We start from the raw sequence: 16,760 nt of genomic DNA, 5'->3' as shown, positions 1-16,760 counted from the left end.
AACAGTGGTGAGTAGCGGACCTATGGCTGTTGGCGAATTTGGCAATTTTGTTATAGCAGGAGGAAAGCTGTTTTTTTAGAGAAGTCTGAAGATTAGTCAATAATGGAGCCCCATAGAGAAGGGAGGGGATGAGAAAAGAGGAAGCGAGTGTGATTTTGGAGGAGCTTGTAAGGTATTGGTTCTGACGGTAGAGCATACCTAGTTTTTGATGTTTTTTTTTAATATTTAGTTGTAGATGGGAGTTGTAACTAAGCCGATTGTCAATCTGTACACCTAGTAGCTTACTTTCAGACACTAGTTCAAGGGGTGAGTTATTTAGGCTGGTAATTGAGAAAGAGTTCATGTTGAAGGAAGTGGATTTGGAGGGGGTGAATACCATAAGTTTTGTTTTGGAGGCATTGAGTGCTAAGTGATTTATTTTCATCCAATGTTCAGTAATTGAAAAAGCTTCCTGAGTAAGTTTTTGGAGCAGAGAGGGGGAGGTGGCAGAGCAGATGATGGTTGAATCATCTGCATATTGGATGATGTTTGCAAACGGGATAGATTTGTGATAATCATTGATAAATATATTAAAGAGGAGGTGACCAAGAATAGATCCTTGAGGAACTCCAGTGGGGATACTAAGGAATGGGGAAGTGGCCTTTTTCCATATTACAGCTTGGTATCTATTTGATAGATAGCTGGAGAACCAGTTTATGGTAGAGGGAGAGAGGTTAAGTTTTGACAGTTTAGTTAAGAGCAAGTTGTGTGAAAGAATCTATGAGTCAGTCAAATTTTCTAAGCAAAACATCAACTTGTATGCTTACAACCAGCTTGCATATGTAAATTGTTTGAATGGATGTAATGAGGAAGCTCTTACTCACCTGCAGAAAGCCGAGGAGACAGCAAGAGCAGAGCATCCACAGGATACAGAAAAGTGGCTTGTGGTTACATATGGGAAATTTTGCATGGATTTACTACCATATGAATGAAGTAGAACAAGCTGAAACTTATCTTGAAAAGGTAAAAACAATTTGCAGAAATTTAGGATCTGCTTCTACTTATACAGCTAATATTCCAGAAATATATGGAGAAAAGGGGTTTACATTGTTGAAATTCAGTGCAAGACATTATGAGAAGGCAAAGGAGTGTTTTGAAAAAGTAGTAAAGAAAGAACCTAATAATCCTAAGTTGAATTCTGGATATGCCATTGCTTTGCACCACCTTAAACCAACTAAAGATAAAAAACAAAATATGGAGAACTGCAAACCTCTTAAACAGTTAAGACGGGCATTAGAACTAAATACAGGTGATGCTATTGTCATGGTATTGCTTGCTTTACATCTCCAAGATTTTCAGCAAGAGAAGAAAGGCCTTCAATATACTGAAAAAGCACTGTCAACATCAGCAGACATTTCGCAAGTTAGACGTTATGTACCTAAGTTTCTAAGAAGGCAGGGTTCTGTGGACAATGCTTGAATGCTGTTGAAAGGAGCACTTGAAAAAATGCCAAACTCTGCATTTCTTCACCACCAAGTTGGTCTTTGCTATAGAAAAAAGTTATTTAAATTAAAGAAGGATATGCACTACCAACATAAATCCTCTGGGTAGATTGTTGACTTAACAAGGCACTGCAAGCTGTTGAGCTGATACCCAAATTTCAGTTTGCACAAGTGGATCTGGCGTAGATGTATACAGATGCACATAACTATAGCAAAGCAGATGACTCTTTGAAATCATACAAAAGATCAACAATCTTAAGGCTGACGAGTGGCAACACTTCACCCTTGAATATGGAAAGTACTTGCTGTACAAGAACTTAGAAAAACATGCAATTTTCCAATTTAAGGAAGGCTATAAAATACAAAATGAATCCTATGTAAGGGATAATTGCTATACAATTTTGAAAAAGACAGCTGAAAGAAAAATATCCAGAAATGCAAATGACAGTGTGGCATTTGGGATTCTCGGATTCCTTCATCAATTAAAACAAGAAAAGCCACAAGCAATTGAATGCTATGAAAAGGCCCTAAAGTATGACCCTGGCAACGAGGACTATCTCAGTGCACTCTGTGAACTTTGTCTTTCAATATAGAAACGGTGCATCTTTAGAGTCAGGGCTGTAACTTTGTTCTGACTGTGAAAAATATGACTGCAGAAAAAAAACAAGGGTCAAATGATTTCATTCTGCCCATTTATGGTCAAGTCAAATTTATCAGAAAACTGCCATGAAAAAGTTTAATATTTTGAATAATGAACATGACAGTTGACCAGTGCTTAGCAAGTTGTGCTTTTCATTCTAAAACTGAAATCTCTCTTAAGCTTATGTCTCGAGTGAATACATGCATAGGCAATATAGAAACTAGAAATATAATTGTATACCTATCACAATCTCTACTTTGAATTCCACTGTTCAGCCACAGATTATATTATAAAGCAATCCATACCAGTTTTCTGCAAAGAATCTTTTAATAAAACCTTATTTAGTTAAAAATAGTTATAGATATGCTTTTTCAGCTGCCAAGGAATTACCTTTCTGAAGTTATATCATAATCATAAGCACATTTGCTAATAATCTAGTACATGTTTTGGAACTGCTGTATCCCAAACCGGTAAATCACACAGTGTTGTATGCAATCATTACATCTTCAGAGTTGAATTAAACAATATAAACTAGCTGTACCAAAGCTTGCCTTTTATGAATGAACAAATATATGTACTACAAAATGTATCCAAACATCAAATAGCAGGAGTGACTTTATCAGATAAGCAGCATTAGTTCATTATAATTATTAGTCAATAACTCACAGCATACATGCACTTTGGAAATAAATCTAATAATAGTTCATAAAACTAGAGATCATTGAATATTATGTGCATACATACATTTGGAAGATGGAGTGCCTCAGTTTTATTCATAAAATGCCATTTTAGAGAAAAGTGAAGGCTTATGACTAAAGTACTGTTAAAAATGTTACATTTCAGCATATAAGTCCTATGTAAATAAATCATATCATAAATGCATTTATCTATTTATTTTCCTAAGTTGGGTAAATCCTGTTTAGACAAACATTTTATAGGAGTAACTGGGGAGAGTGGCTCCAAAATATGGTATAATTCAAGATGCATTGTTAACACAGTCTGCAGTTCAATACTGAGAAGAAACCCAAAGATTCTTGGAAAACCTACACAGATATGAGAACATGCAGACTCAAGACACTTGTAGCTTTCAAAAGCTGCAACTGAAGCTCAGAGCACAGATACTAACACTGTCATTTACTATTAACTATGATGTTATATTCAAACTGTAAACCTTCCTCATGAAGTTTAAATAGGTTCTATATGGGGCATCACTTAGCAGTATCACGGATATACATCAGTATACTATATGTTACGTATAAGAACCTGCCAACCACCATACATTATATACTACTAAATTAAATTTGTATAAGAACAAACTGAGACATCCTTGTTAAAGCAATACAATATTATTACATTTTTTGCTCAATATGTATGGGTATATGTGTTGCTGTGTGTGTGTGTGTGTGTGTGTGTGTGTGTATATATATATATATATATATATATATATATATATATATATATATATATATATATATATATATATATATATATGTAAGCCAAACAAAGCACCCCGAACCACTGCTAGATAGGCAATACTGATTTATTAAGCCGAACAGTTCACTGAAAGTACACAAACGCTGAAAATAGTCACCATACGTTTTCGTCCACAACTTCATCAGATAATGAAAATACATTCAATTAAACCCTTATATACTCCTACAAACATTTAAATCAACCAATCAAAATACTCCAATTGCACATTAAATGAATAAGTACATTAGAATACATTAAAAACTGTATGTAAAACTCTATAATACAAAGGAAACACATTTAATCCTGGTTAAATAACGTGTAACTACTATAATTTAATATTAAATATGTTAAAATATATTTAAAACTTTAAAAACTTTAAAAATGTATGAATAAGTTCACTTGTATATAACAAACTAAAAAAAGTGTAACAACACATTGTGATAATACCCTCTACTGGCCATCCATATTATTGCAACATGTCTCACAGTTTAGCAGACCTCATTTTTAATACAGGAGTGAGGGAGATCATATCATTTAAACCAGGGATCTTACTGGCCTCCAAAACAATTTGCCAGTATAATTCCCTGTATTCCACTAAAGTCTCCCACATACCTCCCCTAGGGTCTTTAGGTACAACCTCTAATATAAAAAATTGAAATTCTGCTTCCAAACATGTTTTTGTGTGCTTATACAAAGAATTTGTTTCACTTTTAGTACGAATATCATAAATGTGCTCATAAATTCTTTGTTTTATCTTTCTTTCACTCTTGCCCACGTAAAAGGCGTCACATTTTTTGCATAAACTTAAATAAATAATTCCTTTTGAACAACAATTGGCAAAAGTTTTTAGAATTAATTTTTTGTTGTTCCTAGCCGGCAAATTAATGTCGTCACCAGTGATCAAATAAGAACAATAACTACATGCACCACATTTATAAACACCAGCCCTTTTGTTACTGCCTACAAGTGGAAAGTTCCTTTTACTACCCCTTTCAAAAATATCCTTCAGGCTGTTACCTTTCCTATAAATGTGTTTTATGTCACTCTGAAAAATATTATTTAAATCAGAAACTCTTGAAAAATTGTTCCACTCTTTTTTGAAAATTCTTCTTATTAATCCAGCCTGCCCATCGTATGTAGTAATAATACCCAATGTATAATCTTCTTTTGTACCATCTGTCTTAGTATTTGTGACATTTTGGGTTACAGTATTTTCAATTTTACCCAGTATAGGGGCAAACCTATCATTTCTACCCTCCATAACTTCCTTGGAGACACTGTCAATAAGTTCTTCGGGGTAACCTCTGTTCAAGAACATATTTTTCAAGTTCTTGCATTCATTAATATACCAACAATCGTCTGATTGTGGAGCTAAGACTAATGAGGTCGGCGAGCTCAGGAAGCTTATCGGGCAGCTCACTCAACTTGTGGGGCTTTTGACTCCAGTCAGCCAATCATTGGCCACGGTTTTGACGACGTTTTCTGGGCCAGGGAACCAGGAAGTGCCTCGGTGTTTGGAAGCGCGAGAGAGACGAGCCGTTGGTGAGGAAAATGAAGGCAGAGACTCAGATAAGCGCAATGGTGCTGAATCTAGCAGTTTAGATGGATTTCCTCGGGTTTTCTTTGATGAAACTGACCGCGGACGGTCCCAGCAACCAAACAATGGCAGGAATGTTAGCGAAGGATCCCGTTATGGCCCTGGTGCTAATGTTAACTCTACAGGTACTAAAAGACAATTCAATGACTTATTCAATGTTGTGTTTGATTTTTCAACTAAAAGCACCACTAAAGACAATTTCAAGGGAACTTTTACTCAAAAGCTTGAGGATTTGGACTATTTTTTGTACAAATGTAAAATGTTAGAGATGGGCAACACTTATTTAAAGTATTGCTTGGAGCAGAAAATAGTGCCCAAAGGGCTAGGGGTATGCAAATACCCTAATAAGGTAGTGGAAGGTACAGAGTTTTATTTTGATTTGATTGAAGCCTTTGACAATTGTGGCTTTGAAATAATGAGGGCCATAATAAAGAATAATGAAGTGGAAATTAAGAAATTGCAAGAAACTGTGGAATGTGTTAACAGGGACATAACTAATGATTTATTATTCACAGTTGATGAAGAAAAAAACAAGTACCACAAACTATTAGAGAACCTAGAGAGTAAATGTTTGGAAGTAAAAAATAGAAAATTAAACAAAATAGATAGGGACATTAACGAATATAAAATTAAAAAACAATACCCGAAGCCTAAGAATTGGGTAAGATATAGTAGAAACTATGAAGGGAATTACTACAGGAAAGGTAATAATGATATTCCAGACAATGAAATACCTTTGGATAATGATTATGACACTGCATTTCCACCTTTAAGACGGTCTGAGAGGCTCATGCATAGGGAACCTGTTCGTTACAATTCAAAAAACTACAAAACCAGAAACTGGGGAGCTCAAGAAAGGAGACGACCAGTCTGGGAGTAATTGTAAATGATGGTTTCAAACACACTTATAATGATTTTAACATTTACAACTATACTGATGTTACAATAAATATTAATTATTTTGAATTACTCACAAAGGGGTTTGGTTTTATACCTAAAGAAAGAACAAACATTTTTAAATTATTAATTGAAATTAAACTATTTATTAGGAAGAAAAACCTTGAATTACTATTCAAAGGAAAAGGTTTTAATGTGAATAATGAACAATTGAGACGTAAAAGTATTTTCAACCCCCCAATCCATCCCCAGCTCAGAAATTTTGAATTAGGACTGGAACATGAGTTAAGGAAAACTTTGAGTTGTCAAAGGGTGCAGTCTAACTTAACTGACTCTGAACTGGAGATTTTAAAGTCACTAAGTGAAAACAAAAATATAACAATCATGAAGCCCGATAAGGGCGGGGGGGGTTGTGTTGATGGATTATATAAATTATGAGAGTAAAATGTTTGATATTTTAAATGACACTACAAAATACACCAGAATATCCCTAAATGAAATAAATATTGCCTACAAGAGAATTTATGTCATTTTAAATGATCTATTATTGGATGGGGTTATTGACATGAGTACATTTAGATATTTGCATGTGGAAAAGCCGAGAATACCCTCAATATTTGGGATACCAAAGGTGCACAAGGACGAAAATGACCCGCTTTTGAGAGTAATTGTTTCAGCCGAAGGCTCGGTCTCTGCACCACTGGCAAAGTACATAGACCAGAAGGTGAAAAAGCTTGTTAGTGACAATTCTGTTATTTTAAGGGATTCTTGGCATTTTTTAATAAAACTAAATGAATCTTTGGTCAGTGAAACCAATGGTTTTGGTACCTTGGATGTGACTGATTTATTTACAAGTATATCCCATGACACAGGTTTAGGATGGTTCGAGGAAATGTTAGTGGACTCTAAACTTTTAAAACAGAATGAATTTAGAACGGTGTTACTATTAATGGACATTGTCCTAAAGAATAATTTTATCTTTTTTCAAGGCGAGTATTTCAGACAAATTAAAGGTGTGGCTATGGGGGCACATTGTGCTCCCACATATGCCAACATCATAATGGCATTTTGGGAGAATAAGTTTGTCTTGAACTCAGAATACAACAGCAAGTGGAAGTTATATAGTAGATACCTGGATGACCTGTGTTTTTTATGGGGGGGTACCGAAGATGAATTTGTAAATTTTGTTGAATATCTAAATGGTACCACTGAATTTTTGAGATTTACCTATAATTTTACAACAGATGAATTAAAATACCTCGATGTTAATATTGTTAAGACACAGCAAGGTTTTAAATCTAGAATCTTCAGAAAAGAAACTTTTTCAAATTCATACCTGCACTACTCAAGTTCACACCCCCCACATCAAAAAAGAAGTGTCCTAAAAGGGCAATTTGTGCGGTTGTGCAGGATGACCTCAGACGATTGTTGGTATATTAATGAATGCAAGAACTTGAAAAATATGTTCTTGAACAGAGGTTACCCCGAAGAACTTATTGACAGTGTCTCCAAGGAAGTTATGGAGGGTAGAAATGATAGGTTTGCCCCTATACTGGGTAAAATTGAAAATACTGTAACCCAAAATGTCACAAATACTAAGACAGATGGTACAAAAGAAGATTATACATCGGGTATTATTACTACATACGATGGGCAGGCTGGATTAATAAGAAGAATTTTCAAAAAAGAGTGGAACAATTTTTCAAGAGTTTCTGATTTAAATAATATTTTTCAGAGTGACATAAAACACATTTATAGGAAAGGTAACAGCCTGAAGGATATTTTTGAAAGGGGTAGTAAAAGGAACTTTCCACTTGTAGGCAGTAACAAAAGGGCTGGTGTTTATAAATGTGGTGCATGTAGTTATTGTTCTTATTTGATCACTGGTGACAACATTAATTTGCCGGCTAGGAACAACAAAAAATTAATTCTAAAAACTTTTGCCAATTGTTGTTCAAAAGGAATTATTTATTTAAGTTTATGCAAAAAATGTGATGCCTTTTACGTGGGCAAGAGTGAAAGAAAGATAAAACAAAGAATTTATGAGCACATTTATGATATTCGTACTAAAAGTGAAACAAATTCTTTGTATAAGCACACAAAAACATGTTTGGAAGCAGAATTTCAATTTTTTATATTAGAGGTTGTACCTAAAGACCCTAGGGGAGGTATGTGGGAGACTTTAGTGGAATACAGGGAATTATACTGGCAAATTGTTTTGGAGGCCAGTAAGATCCCTGGTTTAAATGATATGATCTCCCTCACTCCTGTATTAAAAATGAGGTCTGCTAAACTGTGGGACATGTTGCAATAATATGGATGGCCAGTAGAGGGCATTATCACAATGTGTTGTTACACTTTTTTTAGTTTGTTATATACAAGTGAACTTATTCATACATTTTTAAAGTTTTTAAAGTTTTAAATATATTTTAACATATTTAATATTAAATTATAGTAGTTACACGTTATTTAACCAGGATTAAATGTGTTTCCTTTGTATTATAGAGTTTTACATACAGTTTTTAATGTATTCTAATGTACTTATTCATTTAATGTGCAATTGGAGTATTTTGATTGGTTGATTTAAATGTTTGTAGGAGTATATAAGGGTTTAATTGAATGTATTTTCATTATCTGATGAAGTTGTGGACGAAAACGTATGGTGACTATTTTCAGCGTTTGTGTACTTTCAGTGAACTGTTCGGCTTAATAAATCAGTGTTGCCTATCTAGCAGTGGTTCGGGGTGCTTTGTTTGGCTTACAAGTGTGTTTTGCATCCTCCTTTTACGTTTACCAGTATACATATTCAGAATCCTGAATTTCAAAAAAACTTAATAATCTGGAAGACCAAAATCCTGAAAACTCAAAATACTGAATCCTAAAAGACTGAAAACACACAGGATACATATACTGACTATAGAGAAAGTAAGTTGTGTACACCTACCATAAATGTAGATGTTCGAGTGTCTTCACTGTTGTGGTCATAACTGTAGGGTGATCCTGCCGGCAGGCAGCCCGAGGTCGGCTAGAATTCCAAAGTCTGGGTCCGGCGTCGGCTGTACCAGCAAGTACCCTGACGTCAGAACGCAGAGGTATAAAGCCGTCAGCCGACGCCATCTTCTCCAGCCTTTCTTGCCCCAGATGTCAGAAGCCCCCAGTAAACCAAAAGATGTCCAAAAAGGAAACACAAATACACCACAAAAGAAGTGGAAGAGGGAACAAACAAGAAAAAGAGGGGATAGGTGGGAGGGAAACATCGACTGCAACAGTGAAGACACTCGAACATCTACATTTATAGTAGGTTTACACAACTGTACTATGTTCTTCGTGTTTCACTGTTGCAGTTATAACTGTAGGGTGGAATCCCAAAGCAGTGAAAGAGGGAGGAGGCTATGCAGAAGTAGGGGCAGCAAGAAGACCCTGCAAAACAGCAGAGGCAAAGCCTGCCCTAGACTTAGAATACAGAGGGAGGTTATAGTGCTTGGAAAAAGTATGCACTGAACTCCAAGTGGCAGCTTCCAAAATATCTTTGGTAGGAACTCCTCTGAGAAAAGCTGCTGAAGTGGCAGCTGCTCTAGTAGAATGACTTCTAACAGTACCTGGAATCTGTTTCCCATAGTGAGAGTAACAAAACCTTATTCCATGAGAAATCCATTTGGAAATAGTTTGTTTAGAAATAGCCTTACCTAGAGAACTGGAGGCATAAGAGATAAGCAATTGATCAGATTTCCTGAAATCTTTAGTTTTGTCCAGGTAAAATTGTAGCTGTCTGTGTACGTCCAATGAATGTAAGATCCTTTCCCCTTTATTTTGAGGATTAGGAAAGAAGGTAGGAAGGTGAATAGTCTGATTAAGAGCCACTTTCAAAATCACCTTAGGCATAAATGTAGGATTGGTCCTCAAGGAAACTCTGTCACGGTGGAAAATAAGATATGGTTCCACAGCCATGAGAGCTTGCAACTCTGAAACCCTTCTGGCAGAAGTCAATGCTAACAAAATAGCTGTCTTCCAGGATAAGAACTTGATATCTGAAGCCGCAGCAGGCTCAAAAGGAGGCAAAGTAAGTTTCTCCAAGACATAATTAAGATCCCAAGCAGGAACAGGAGGAGTTCTGGGAGGTCTTAAATTCTTAGCCCCTCTCAAAAATTGTCTCACCAATTGGTGAGAAAAGATGGGAGGATCAGTGTTGAAATGAGCTGAGACAGCAGAAGCATGAATTTTGATGGATGAAAAAGAGAGGCCTTTAAGCAAAAGGTCTGAGAGGTAAAGTAAAATAGAGGAAATATCAGGCAAAATAGAGTTAGAACCTCGGTCCTGCATCCAAATACGAAATCTTTTCCATTTAGAAGCATAAGATTTCCTAATGCTAGGTCGTCTGGCTTCTAAAAGAACATCCAAAACTTGTTTGGGAAGAGCAGAAGGAATCAATGGCCCTTGAAGAGCCAAGCTGCCAGACATAGAGTCTTGATTTGAGGGTGTAGCATCTGACCCTGATGCTGGGACAGAAGAGAAGGGTTCAGAGGTAGAATCCAAGGAGGTTTGAAGAACAGGTGTTTTAAAGTTGGATACCAAAACTGCCGAGGCCAATTTGGAGCTATCAGAATGATTATCTTGGGCTTGTCCTGTTTTATTTTCAGTAATACTCGAGGAGGGAAGGCATATCCCGAAAGGTTCCTCCAGCTGAATGACAGGGCATCCACTTTCCAAGCTGTTTTGTGGAAGGACCTGGTGCAAAAGAGAGGCAGCTGATGATTGAGATGGGATGCAAACAGATCTATCTGAGGACAACCCCAAACTGCAGTAATCTTACTGAATAGGCTGGGGTCCAGCATCCATTCGTGAGGATCCAAAAGGTTTCTGCTTAGGCTGTCTGCTAAGAGATTCTGTTTTCCTGGAATGAATTGAGCTTGAAGATGCAGATTCAGATTTAAAGCAGTGTCCCATAAATTCATGGCTAGTCTGCAGAGGGGGTAAGAATGAGAGCCCCCTTGCTTGTTTATGTACCACATGACTGTGGTATTGTCTGTACGAATCAGAAGAGGCCCCGGATTTAGATGTTTTTGGAAGGCTAGAAGAGCATTTTGAACTGCCAACATTTCCTTCAAGTTGATGTGCCAGGCTAGATGCTTCTTTGTCCAAGAACCCTGCTGGCAAAGATTTAGAAAAAGAGCTCCCCAAGCATAATCCGAAGCGTCCGTGGTTATGGTCTGAGAAGGTTGAGGCAGATGGAAGGGATTCCCTTCGTTTAAAGCACAAGCCCTGGACCACCAAAGGAACTCCTTCTGGAGGCAGGGAATCAGTGGAATCATTGTGTCCAGACTGTGGTAATGCTGTGACCATACACTCTTTAGGTACCATTGAAGTTTTCTCATGTGAAGCCTTGCATTTGGAATCAACAGGATGCAAGAAGCCATGTAGCCCAATGCCTGCAGGAATTTCCTTGCAGTGAGCTGAGTTAAAGTAGCCAAGGTTTTGAAAATTGAGGCCAGCTGTAATTGTTTTTCTGGAATGAGGAAGGCCCTTTGCAAGTTTGTGTCTAGAGGAGCTCCCAAAAAGATCATTTGCTGAGAGGGGATCAAATGTGACTTGTTTGTGTTCACTGAAAATCCCAGAATAAGGAGAAGACGTTGAACAAAATGCAGATGCTGAAGTAAAAGGTCTTTGCTGTCTGCCTGAATCAGGCAGTTGTCCAGGTAGGGGTAAATTTGAATCCCTTCAAGTCTGCAATAAGCTACTACTGGAGCCAGGCACTTGGTAAAGACTCTGGGCGCAGTAGATAAACCAAAGGGCAGTACAGAGAATTGAAAGTGCCTCGAACCTGCCTTGAACCTGAGGAATTTCCTGCGTTCCCGCCTGATGGGAATGTGTAGGTAGGCTTCTTTCAAGTCCAATGTCACCATCCAAGCATCCTGGGAGAGCATTGGAAGAAGTTGTTGTAAAGTAAGCATCTAATTTTGGAATTTCCAGGAAGATGTTTAATACCGAAAGGTCCAGAATCGGTCTCCATGAATTTTGCTTTCTTGGAACCAGAAATAGTCTTGAGTAAAAACCTTTTCCCATCTCTGTAAGTGGAACAGGCTCTATGGCTCTCATGGCCAATAAGGCGTCCACTTGATTTAAGGCCTCTGACCACTGATGTTTTGGCAGATCTGGCCAACCGATAGACCTTGGCAGAGTATGAAAGTGGAATTTGTAACCTGTTAAAATCACGTCCAAAACCCATTTGTCCTGGGTAATCTGAGTCCAATTTTGGTAGAAAAGAGAAAGTTTTCCTCCGAGAGGGGCGTCCAGGCAAAGAGGACCTGTAGCCCAGCAGAGGGAGTCATTGGGTCTGCTTCCTTTGTGATTGAGATCTGTCTTCACCCCTTCTAGGTGATGAAGCAGTCCATTGTCTGGACCTGTAAGAGGCCTGTGCCTGAGCTGGACCCCTGGGGCGTCTATATCTTCCCCTTTGAGGCCTGTCAGACGTGGGAAAGGACCAATTTTTGGAGGGTCAATTCCTAGAAAATCTAGGAGGCTGAACCTGTAAGAAATCTTTCACAGTCTGCATAGATTTTGCTTTTTCTTCCATCTTTTTAATAACCTCCTCAGCCTTGGAGCCAAATAAAACACCATGCTGAACAGGGGCATCTAACAGTTTAGCCTTAACCTGCTCAGGTAAATTCTGTTCACGAAGCCATGCATGTCTCCTGATAACAGTACCAGAGGCTGCGGCCCTGCAAGAAGCTTCTAAGGCATCAAAACCACAATGTAAACTATGTTTGCTAACTTGTTCAGTTGCATGCAATACATCCTGTAACTCCTTGTCCTCTGCACATGCAGGAAAGGTAGAAAACCTTTGCTTTAAAACAGACAAAAGAAATTGCTGATACTTGAACATGTGAAATTGTCAATTTAAAGCTCTAATAGAAAGAGTAGCGGAAGTATAAACCTTTTTGCCCCACCTGTCCAAGGCACGAGAATCCTTTTCAGAGGGAATAGGATTTTTAGATGAAGCGGCCTTAGCAGCTTTAGAACCCTGAAAAATAGTTTCAGGATCTGCAGAAGGGTTCTTAAATAAGAATTGATGGGAATCAGGGACTCTGTAAAATCTATCAGGCTTAGAAGGAGCAGGCGGCAAGGAATCAGGATTCAGGTTAGCTTCAGAGAAAGCATCATCCACAATATCAAGTACAGGAGGAATAGCCAAAGGCCTGTGTTGAGGGAGAAGGAGAAATTCCCTAAGTCTCTTCTTGGAAGCAGAGTAATCCTGGCCTTCCCAATGAAAATGCTCTCTCATCTCATGTAAGGTTTCCCCAAAAGAGAAATCTTCAGGGGGAGAAGCAGAGGGAATAGAGTCCTCTGCATCAGAATCCTCATAAGGAGGAAAACAATAATCCTGGTCAGAGGAAGAGACAGAAGACACAGAAGCCTGATCAGAGGAATCATAAGGTAAATCCTGTCTAGGCCTTTTTTCAGGAGAAGGGTGAGAACCCCTAATCATTGTAAGCAAATCCTCAGCCATCTGTAGTAATTGCTTCTGGGTCTTAGGAGCTGTATCCGAAGCAGCTTGAGAAGAAACCCTTGGCTTAGCAGGAGTCCTTGACTTTGCCTTTGCCTTTGTAGAAATAGTGATATGAGAAAGCCTGAAAACCCCCTCAGAAGCCGGTACCTGCACAGCTGTTCCGGACCCATCTGAAGGAGCGACGTCCGAAGGTCCTGCAGCAGATAAAATAGAAGGCCTAGATGGCTCCCCATGGGAGTCCGTGTCGGCCATCGGTTCCGAAGTGGTGGACGACAGGGGCTGCAAAAGCGCCTCACTATGACCACCGAACCCGAAGCTGGCTCCGGCTGCAAAGTATCCTGTTTGGACCTCGGAGGCCTATCCTTGTCCTTGCGTTTCTTTTGAATTCCGGTTGTCGGTAAGGTATCCGACGACATCCTGTAATTGAATCGTCTACCGAAATAATTCAAGGCCCAATTGTACCTACGCTTGATAGTGCGAGAATTAAACCTGGCACAGAACCGACAGCAAGAAACGTCGTGGTCAGGGCCTAAGCAAGGTAGACAGTAAGAGTGGAAATCTTTATGAGGTATTTGTTTTCCACATGATATACAATTATTAACTTTTTCTGACATCGGAGGAGCAAGAAAAAGATTCCCCAACGGGGTACTTAGCTTGAGAAGAGAAGTAAAAACTTCGGACCGACGACAATCAAAGCACGTTGTCCTGAATGCGCCAACCAACGACTTGCAAGCTGCTTTCCACCGCACGGCAAGAAAGACTGGAGAAGATGGCGTTGGCTGACGGCTTTATACCTCTGTGTTCTGATGTCAGGATACTTGCTGGTACAGCCGACGCCAGACCCAGACTTTGGAATTCTGGCCGACCTCAGGCTGCCTGCCAGCAGGATCACCCTACAGTTATGACTGCAACAGTGAAACACGAAGAACATCACAAACCAAATGACATTCCACCAAATATAAACAGGGGGGTAAGCCCCCCTGCACCTTCCATGTGGGGGTTGTGCCCCCCACACCCCCTACTACTTAAATATATCACCTCCAACATTGCACTTCACTACACTATCATGAGTTATGTTGTAGTATAGCAAGTTAAATGGGAATGTTACTAAGGTTACAACAGGCAGTCATGAACACATGTGATGGTATGTTTGCCATTTTTTTCTGTGGAGTGCAATCTTGGAGTTTATATATTTAAGTAGCAGGGGGTGTGGGGACGCAGCCCCCCCCCCCACATGGGGGGTGCATACTTGGTGAAAAGTGCTATCCTTTGTTTTGTATGTGTTTCTCTGTGTCCTTGTACTAGAATATTGTCATTCTTTTTGTCCTGTATATTTTCAGTATTTTGTGATTCAGGATTTTGAGTTTTCAGGATTTTGGGTTCGGGATTATGAAGTTCAGGATAGTGATATTTCAGGATTCTGAAGTGAAACTATATATATATATATATATATATATATATATATATATGTGTGTGTGTGTGTGTACTTATGTATGAATGTATATATAAACACATACATATGAAGTATGTATCTCTTGGTTCAATTTCTCCAAGAATATTGAGTTTCTCATACCATGACAGGAATGGAGTATTGTTTCACTCTTTGATGTTAGCTGCAAGTATTTTTCTCAGCACCCACAATATGCCCAGAATTATCTCCTGTATTATTAGACCTGTTGCTCCTACTACTATTAAAACTGTCTCGGTATATTTTTTCCTCACTGCTCTCATTTCTGCATTTAATTCTTGGCATTGTAGGACTGTGCCTGTCTATATGTAAGATACTGTAATCAATGGGCATAGCAATTTCAATGACTAATGTTGCATTGGTCTTCTTTTCATAGACTGCTATATCTGGTTTTCTTAAATCTGTTTTTTAAACTGTTGGTAAAGGGTGATCCTATGTGATATAAACTTTATCATTCTCTAAAATATTATGCGTTTTATGTTTCCAATGCTTCTCAGCTACATCTATATTCTAGTGTATGTATAATCCCTAGTGCTTCAGTCTTACCACATTGTTGTGCTTTTCAGTTTACAGGCTGTCTGCCATCAGTGTATCACATTCATCGACCAGATGGCAACTGTTTGCAGTTCTGTTTTATGGAACCCTCAATTGTCTGTTTCGCCAATATTTTTCATAGACTTTGTAAACCATCATGTACATAGTACACTAAGGTTACAACAGGCAGTCATGAACACGTGATGGTATGTTTGCCATTTTTTTTTCTGTGGAGTGCAATCTTGGAGTTTATATATTTAAGTAGCAGGGGGTGTGGGGCCACCATTATTAACCTTTAATTTCTTGGGTTCAGTTAACTTCTTAACATTCCTATGTCAAATCTTGGTCAACATGAGATTGCTCTAGGAGATTTCTGCACTTGCAACTAAATTTATGGATGCCCCACGTTTTCCTTCTCGGCTGACTCTTCCTTATATTATTTGTTTTGTTTTTTGCCACATTCATTTGCTGTCTGATTTTTGTCTATTTCTGGCTTGATTTCCATTCTCACTTTTGTCCAAAATGTTTTTGTTAAAATAAGCAAAGATGTCATCTTAGACTTCTTCTCATGTTTTAAAATGTTCACTATATCTGGATCTGATGAGGTCAGCGAATATGTATGAAGTCCTACGATTGTAGATCTGTACATGTAATCAATTTCAAGGAGGCCAATTACTTTGTTCAGCGTATGGAATATATAATCTTGGTATACACTGATTTGTATATATCATTTGATAGGAATGAAGCATTTGTCTTGTTTTTGTGTCCAACTGAGCCAATATTTTTTGGGGTCAACCAATTACCCCAAACCAATAATTTAGAAAAGGAAGAGCAAGTTGATTTATAGTTTGAACTTTATTCCTAGATGTCAAGGCAGTTTTCAGTATTAGTTTTAGTCTTCTGAAGTATTCTTTCCTGAACTTTATTTTCTTTGGTTCATGTTTTATTGTTGACCCTTCATCTATTCTTAGTATTTAAAAACTACCTCCTGCTTATGTTGCATCTTTCATTTCTCTCCCAGGTTGATATCTTTCGGTGCTGCAGCTTTCCTCCTTTAAATGTTGCTTTTATACATTAATCAAGACCAAATGTCATTCTTATATCATCAGAAAAAAATTAACTATATGTAGCAGTGTTTTCAGCTCATCTGATAAAACTGTACAATT

General features: G+C 38.0%; 1 pseudogene; it reads left to right on the top strand.

Annotated features, from left to right (window-relative positions):
• Positions 1-2,659, top strand: part of LOC122788708 — a 67,003-nt pseudogene extending 64,344 nt beyond the window's left edge.
• The last annotated feature ends 14,101 nt before the right edge of the window (positions 2,660-16,760 follow it).

This window comes from Protopterus annectens, chromosome 14.part0, assembly GCF_019279795.1.
Source record: "Protopterus annectens isolate FY-2018-M chromosome 14.part0, PAN1.0, whole genome shotgun sequence".
Lineage (NCBI taxonomy): Eukaryota > Metazoa > Chordata > Ceratodontiformes > Protopteridae > Protopterus > Protopterus annectens.
Note: the sequence above shows the minus strand (reverse complement) of the source record. Positions and strands in the feature narration are given on the sequence as shown.